This window comes from Syzygium oleosum, unplaced genomic scaffold (assembly GCF_021117445.2).
Source record: "Syzygium oleosum isolate NSW1041296 unplaced genomic scaffold, Sole_v2.1 Sole_v2.47, whole genome shotgun sequence".
Lineage (NCBI taxonomy): Eukaryota > Viridiplantae > Streptophyta > Magnoliopsida > Myrtales > Myrtaceae > Syzygium > Syzygium oleosum.
Window position 1 is genome coordinate 1,612,007 of NW_026607531.1, and position 8,219 is coordinate 1,620,225.

The window sequence follows — 8,219 nt, forward strand, 5'->3', positions numbered from 1 at the left end:
TTCTTGCCTTGAACTTGCCAATTCTTGATGGATTTCAAAAATCCGAGAGGCATTTCTGAGTTGACCATACATTCCAACCAACGCATCCCATAGTGCTTGAGCTGAATTGGAGTATGCAAAAATCTCGTAGATTTGGGGCTCCATGGAGTTGAAGATCCAGGACATGACAGAGTTGTCACTGGCCAGCCACTCTTCGTATCCGGGATCATCTTCTGGAGGAGCTTTGATTTTACCATTGATGTGGCCGAGTTTCGAACGGCCTCCAAGAGCTACGGTTACAGCTCGTGACCAAGGAAGAAAATTCCTTTCGTTCAGAAGCATGTTCGTGAGACGTTGGTTGTGAGATTCTTGCAGAAGACCTTTGGTAGAAGGAGTTGCAGTCGGCAATTTCCTGCCGGCATCCTGTTCTCCCATGGTGACAACACAGCAACAAGGTAACTAGAAAAAATCGTCGAAACAAACAATAACAGGTTAGGCTTGAACCTGCTCTGATACCATGATAAATTTAGAGACAAAGAACGCAAACACAATTTAACGAGGTTCGGCTAAGTAAGCCTACGTCCTCGGGAATCCTCTCTCAAAGTTTCTTTTTGTTATGAATTCATTGAGAGAGGGACTGCCTTTTTATTGATAGAGGTACATAATTGTTTCTAGAATTACAGGGAATGTACAAAGTAACAATTGAACAAGGAAAGAACACCAAATCAGGAGAATATCCTATAATTTTCTTCTACCAAAATAGGAGGATCCTGTCGATTTGGTCAACAGTAAGTGAAGGAAGGAGAAGACATAGGTCACCTACAAAGCCATTCTCTCACGCATTAAATATGTCTGTCGCTGTCATTAACGTTAACAAAAACTTGAAGGGGCCCAAGGCGCGTCCTCAGATACTGGGGATGAACCCTTGATAGATCATGTCTTTTTCTCCGACGAAAAATATATCTCACCTAAATTTACCATCAATCGTGTTTACTTCTTTAACTGGATAAGGGAACTCAAAGCGAGATCTCTTTGTAAGCCTCCGGCTTCTTCTTCGGGTAGCTTGCGAGAAGCCTTTCCTGCCCTTGCTGTTGGACTCCAGTCCTCTAGAAAATCAATTAGAAGTGAGAGAGAGAGAGATCATAATGATGATCCTGCACCTAGTCAAAACTTCCAAGGAAACAGTACAAGATGTGACGGGCCCTTTGACTATCAACCAGAAATGACCTGATGCCAAGCAAGGTTAAGCAATTTGAGGAAATCAAGGAACTGCTAGGGATGTCGGAATCGAATGCTGGATCAGACAAACCTGAAACCAAAGCAGAATTGAGGGCCTGTGATGGAAAAGTTGCTCTTGTCCTAATTGCAAGGTTTCACCTCTGCTCCATTGACTCTGGCTTCTGATGTCATGATCGAAATTTTGGAAGAAGCAAACAAAACATCTGTCTATGAATCGCCGGACACCATAATAAGTAAGTGAAGAACAAGTACTTGTAAAAGAGAGCAATAACCACCATTGCTCACCAAATCAAACCAGCTTGGAAAAAGGAGAAGGGATGTCGGAAAGGAGCAGGTATTGCCTGCATTCGGTACATGTGAGCCCCAAGAACATGCACCATTAGATTGGGGCTCATTACTTCCAACAGTACCTATGAACTGGCCATACATGCATCAGGTTTATCTAAGAATTTTTTATTGGAAGAGTAGATATTGCCTGGCACGTCGAGGCATAGTCCTAAAACTTGCCAATTTACAATCATGTGCTAAGGTGCATGAGGCAATCGATGTAATTGTATAGGTGTAAGTTGGTCTCACAAGTCAACGTCAATGGATCGCCCATCCATTCTCTCTCTCTCTCTCTCTCTCTCTTGGGTTTATGAAATAGAGTTAGGAAAAATAAATTCCTAAGCGATACAATGAAACAATACAAATTAGTATGTCGAGTTCATACTAGTCGTGTTTATGACAAAATAATAACAACCTGCCTAACACAATCATCAAACTAGTTATGTTACCTGAATAACCAAAAATGGACCCCTGTAGCCAGCCCAAATAATTCTTGCCCACTACAAATGAGCCAAAAAACTCAAGAGGAAGGTAAGTCGTGACTCAGTGATGACTACCCCCGTATTAGTGAAGGTCGAGCTTGCTGATGTATGACTTGTGTAGGTTGTGGATTTAATCAAGTACTCCAGTACTTAACCATTGTCTTTTCGCTTCAAGCTATAGCTTTCTTCTGCTGCTGTAGCAACTCAAAGTGTGAGCTTCTATGTCACTTTTTTCTCAATCCCCGTGATGACATGATTTTCCCCCTCTATTCCTCAACCATTCTTATTTATCAGATCAGGCAACACTAGCAAGGCCTATTTGGGTTTTCTTACCAAGGATATGCTTTTGCCATAAAAACTGAACTTTTTTCCTATGAGCAAATTAATATGCTCAGGATAACATGTTCGGATCATTACCTCCTGAATCCTGTAAGTTAAAAGTCATATATCCCCACTACTATTCTTTGCTTTTCCTCATTGAGCTGCACATCCTCAACGAAGATTCTGTTTATGGAAGTTGAGGTCCTCCTGAGCTTGCTGTGCTAAGGGAATTTAAAGCTTTCAGTGTGAATCAGTTGCAGTTGTACACAGTCTGGTTGTAGGCTTTCCTATATATGAATGCTCTGACAAGTTTACGTGCACTTACGTGAGCATCATAAGAGATCCCTTCATGATGTTGATCTGATTTAGTAAGATTTTGTAATCGATTTCAAATTAAATTCATGAATGATCAGGATTCAGATAGTGATTTTGCCTTCACTTTTCCTTTAAGTTGATAATTTTTGTACTCAAGTTCGAACTTGAACTTGAGATCAATATTCACAGAAAACCCGAGAATAGTTGGATCAATCAAGCATGCCGAAAATCATTTGATGTTTGAGTTAAAGAAAAATACTGATACCCAGGCCAAGCAAGAGTCAACTTCTAAATTATCATTATCATGGTCCAGTTACGCCCCTAAGTGCAATGTCTATGATGTTCCACACTGGCTAAGATGGCTCCCTCGCTTCAAGAAAACTTGCTTTTAAGTCATCTCATGCTTAGGATTCAAGAAATGTTAGTCCAATGTAGACAATGTTCAACACTAACTTGCAACATATATAAGGTCTCTCCGTACTATATTTTCAGTAAAATAAACTTCACAAACCTGAATCAGCTCGAGTTACTTCTGCCTTCAAATGAGGGTTTGTCCTGAATCTTGAGGCTAAGGACAAAGCAATATGAGGATCCACAGAGAAGGTTGGTCTTGCATATTCAATCCATCTATTGGAGATTATCGAGCCGAAAACCACCTTCCCTGAAATTAAGTGCAAACATGGCTATAGAGAGAACAAAAATCAACTGCATGCAATATTACTATAAACGTATGCAAAACCAGAGGAATACTTTGAGTTGGTGGTTTGCACCCAAACTTCAAGCCCGTCAATCTGATGCTGAGATACCATCAGAAGGTGCTGCTTCCTCTTCTCTCTTCCAACAACGTAATTTTCGACGGCACCCCAGTCACAATGGTATTTGCTATTCTGCATGCTCTGTAATTATCATACCAGCACCCAAATCCATCAATAGGAAATAGGGAACAGCATGAAAATTGCGTTTTGACCAATTATTAAGATTCTCCAGTGTTAAGAAGAGTAACTTACCTCATCGAATAAAGTCAGATTGAGAAGAATCTATTCGCTCATTCTGTTAAGCAGTTGACAAGTATGGATAATAAAGGAAATCAGAGAAGAAGGAAGCAGAGTATCTGCCCAAAGTATCTGCGGACACGACTTCAGACTTGGCGAAACCCTTCGAGATCCGGCGAGGAGGATTCTGAGGTTGGCAGAGCTCGATCCATTGCCACCACACAGGTGTGTGTTTGACCGAGAACAGAGGACAGCGAAACATGTTCAGACCTTTAAGAATTGTGCGATTCCCCCTGAAAACCCGAAGGGGAATGTGCGGTTTCCTCTCAGACTCCATCCATTTGTTAGATAGAGAGGGAAAAGAGGAGACAATTTCTTCCTTTGTGATAGGTTTATGGAAGTTACGTTGTTTTCTTCTAAAAGAATAGAAGTAAGAAAAGAACAGAAGAGACAGAAGAACTCTCCATCAAACAAAAAGAAAAGGAAAAAGTTCCTCACGCTCACTCTCGATTGTTCTTTCATACGCGCGTAGAACGCAAACCGAAACTCTCTTGAAGTTGCAAACGTGCATTAAATCTGTGGAAATCTAAGGTACGTTCCGTTGTGTGACATATCTTCCGATCAGTGATTCAAGTGATTCTGGACATGTTTTCCGCATTTTCTCGTTCATGTAATTTAGAATAAGTATCCTTCGTTATTGGAATTAGTTTATATCGTTGGTATCAGAACAATGTTCTTGTTTCCTGATCGTTGAACATGTTTAATAAATGCATTGTTGGCTGGAAATCATGAAATGATGCCGACAAATGCTCGGGTACGAAAAACGACACCCAACCGTACTGTTTGGGGTCGCTTCTCAATGTTCCGTGCAATAAAAGTCGATTTTGAATATACGGGATCGTAGCTTTCATTGAGACAAGAAAAATGAGTGGCGCACGGCACCAGGGGAGGCCACGCCACACACGCGTGGACGTCATGTGCTTGCCAGTGCAGTTCATGCGCGCGTGTGCCACACACACGCTCAACCGTCCTCTCAGGCGTGGTTGACGTCAACCATGCGGGTTTAGCAATCGGGCCAACCCAACCCGGTTGACCGACCCGACCCGTTGACCATTGATATGTCAAACTGGACTTGTTCAGACTAGGTTTCTGCCCCGCGTGTGTATCACACACGCCGCGCACTGTGGAGGAGCATGTGGGCGTGTGGGAGCTCCGATTGGAGCGTTCTTGGTACTGGCATGTTCGTATTGGAATGCTCTATAATGTGGTATATTCATATCACATGTTTGATGCTTGTAAGGATATGAAAATGCACAATGAACCCTATGATATGCGTATTTTTAGGTATTCATGGCATTTTTTCTTGTATTTCCTTTTGTTTTTGGAAAATACGATTGCTGGCTGATGTGTATATGAATGAACGTTCCCTATTTTAGTACCATGGATTATATGTCATCCTTTCTTGTTTTGCATTTGTTGCAGGAACAATGTTACATTTGATACAAACGCCTGTATTCCCATGGACAGTGGAACAAAAGGCAAGACTTGCAGGGCTGAAAAAGGATTTAGCTGATTATCGATGGGACGGTCGTGTCGACATGATGTCGCACATAATCAAGGTCAACCAGATGATACAAGACGTCATTTGGAATGGTTGCTGTATGGCAAGTTTTGAAAAGATCGACGCCCTAAGAACAACTCTTCCATATGAATGGCAAGAAGTGTTGGATGGTTTTTGGAACAGCGACATTATTCCAAGCTATGACGAACTTATAGAGATTTTTCTCAGAGAATTTATAAGGGTTGGGGCAACAAAGACGTCAACTCTTGGGATGAATGCATCCTGGCGTAGATTGAATGCACCCTGGCGGGAACCTAAGAGATTTCCGAGAGTCTTCCCTTGGCTACCAGATAGGACCATAGAATTTCCTAAGGAATTTTACGATTCTTTCCCGGTTTATTAGAGGCATGAGTGGCGCTGAAGTTATGTCTTTAAATTTAAGTCATTGCTTGTGGATATTTCTTTCATGTTGATGTTTGTCATTTCTTTAGGACTTGTTAATATTTCCATCTCATGTAAGACTTATATGTTGTTTTATGGTATATTTGTTTTATGATTATTCATTGGCTTTGTTGTCATATGAATATTGCCTTATGTATGTTATATGTGAGTGGGAGTTCTATAAAGTTTTAGTAGCTTAAAGAACTTAATTTTACATAAATAATTATGTTAATCGTAACATCCACGATTTTGGCCATGAGAAATGGTTATGGAACTGGTGTGCTGATAATGAGGAATATTGGCCATGGACCAATCCAAGGAACAGTCATGGACCGATCAACCGAATCATAAGGATAACCAAGGAATCAGCCATGGCCTGATCGAAGGATCAACCTTGGAATCATTGAAGGATCGACAGTGAACCAATCCAATGACTACACAAGTGACCCAAGCTATCGGCCATGGATCGGTTGCTCAACAATAAGGATTGGTCATAGGACGGTCATGTACCACCATGGATTGATGGACGATCATGGATCGATTTTTCGCGATCCTATTCCAATCGTGGGTGGTTCCGCATAGTCATATACCAACCGCAAACGACCATGGATCGATCCGTGTGACCGTGTATTAGTCACAAAACGATCGATCCCACACAACTACATGACAACCGAAAGTCGGCCTCGGACTAAGTATGCTTGGCCATGAACCGATTATAGACTAGCCATAGGTCATTTAGACTGGTCAGGGACCGGTCGTGGATCAGTCGCGGATTGGTTTGACGACCTTGCCGAACAGGTCATGTGCCCAAGTCGTGAGTTAGGTTACGAGTCGGCCATGTGCCCAGACTTGGATCCTACTGTAAGGCCACAAGAGCTAGGATAAGCATGGGCCATGCACCCGATCAACTCGGCCCTGTGCCTGGCCAGTGCCGACCACGAAGCCCACACGATGGGCCACCAACTTAGCCAATCTAGGCAAGTTTGGCCACAAAGTGCCTCATCCGATAGTGATTCGGCTACAAACCTCGGTTTGGTTGGCACGGTCGATCGTGGATGAACATGAAAAATTCAAACCCAATCAAGTTAGCGCTTCTATTAGCCTAATTCTCATGCTTGCCATATTCTTGAAATTTGGACAAATTAGAAGGTTCTAGAACATTGGCCATTAATGCAAGGGATGAATCATTATGTTAGGTGACATTATAAAGATTTGGTAATGAGAGCCAAAGATTTGGCTTGGAAAGCAAGCTAGGCAATAAACATGTGACAAAATCAAACCCCATCATGATCATTTCTTGAGCATTTAATGAAGGCGTGAGTTGTCTACTTAGGTGGCAAGGTAAGATATAGTAATGATGGCAAAAAGATTTGGTTTAGAAAACAAGTTAGGCTAAGTTATCATTATATGGTGACTCATTAGCCAAGTAGACCAATAGGAAAAACACACCAAGGATCCTTAATCATTTCCTAGGATTTTAGGGTGCCACATAACCAAAATAGCTAAGCCACTCCAAGAAAGCTCATTAGACCACTTGTTAGGGCATTTAATGAGGGAAAGGCTTATAAATAAGGCACCACTCCCTTCATTCTCACCACCTTTGGCTCACTTCTTCTTCTCCTTTCCTCTTGGACCCTCTCTCTTTCTCGGCTTTGCTTGCCGTTCGCCTTCACTGTTTGGCCACCACTTGGCCATTTGCCACCACTCCGTCAAATGGTAAGTGAAATTACTAACCCTTAGCTAGGGCGATATACTGCGTTGTTGAATTTGGACGTGTGCTCACCCATACTTTGTCGTGTGTATGATGTTCTTTTCTATGGCGTGTTTGAGTGTGTTCACACCTCGGGACAAGATCGAGGTTCGCTCGACTTGGAATCAACGCTAAGGCAAGATAAACCAAGCCGCAAGGCCTTTGTTGACATTGAGGCGTGCCGGTTCCAAGTCTTGCTTAGTGCGGGGATTGAATCTAGGCGTTTGGTTCAAGCCACGAATCAAGGATTGTTCCCGGTGTATCATGTAGTGAGGGTCATGACACACACACACTCGTTTGAGCACTCCCACAGGCATTCTGTATACATTGACTAAGAAATAAAGATGAAAATTCAGATTGCGTGAATGCTTGTTATGTCGTCATATAAAGGAAATAGCCATTGCCAATGGATTTTGGTGACGTTGCCCGGTAGATTCCAGATATCTAACTTGAAGCTGGAAGCCCCCAAGAGTATCGGATGCCCAGCTTGAAGTTGGAAGCCCCTAAAAGTATGGGAAGCCTCTGAGAGTATGGGATGTCCAGTGGATTCCGGATACCCAACCTAAGGCTGGAAGCCCCTGAAAGTATGGGAAGAACCGTGTGAAATGGTTAATGAACCTTTGATGTATGTTGACGTGTGTTGTTGTTGAGTTTATTGACAAGTTGATGCCTTAACGGTAAGCCGGAATTGATCACATGTATATAGGCGGCTATTGATCTGCCATAGATGTTGTGGTCGAGTGATCTTCGCATGCTAGGTTCGATGACGAGACGTCCTCCTGACTCAGGATTAGTGATTTTACTTACTGAGT

General features: G+C 42.4%; 1 long non-coding RNA gene across 3 annotated transcripts; it reads right to left on the reverse strand.

Moving 5' to 3' along the window:
• Positions 1-907: 907 nt before the first annotated feature.
• Positions 908-4,061, reverse strand: LOC130136675 (uncharacterized). Of its 3 annotated transcripts, none has more exons than XR_008815459.1 (6): positions 3,671-4,061; positions 3,414-3,559; positions 3,175-3,324; positions 1,504-1,628; positions 1,207-1,425; positions 908-1,085 (listed from the first exon to the last, which is right to left on the reverse strand). It is a non-coding gene; the product is annotated as an uncharacterized LOC130136675 (long non-coding RNA). The 3 variants fall into 3 exon arrangements; XR_008815458.1 differs by having other exon boundaries at positions 1,504-1,635; XR_008815457.1 differs by having other exon boundaries at positions 1,504-3,324.
• Between the last annotated feature and the right edge of the window lie 4,158 nt (positions 4,062-8,219).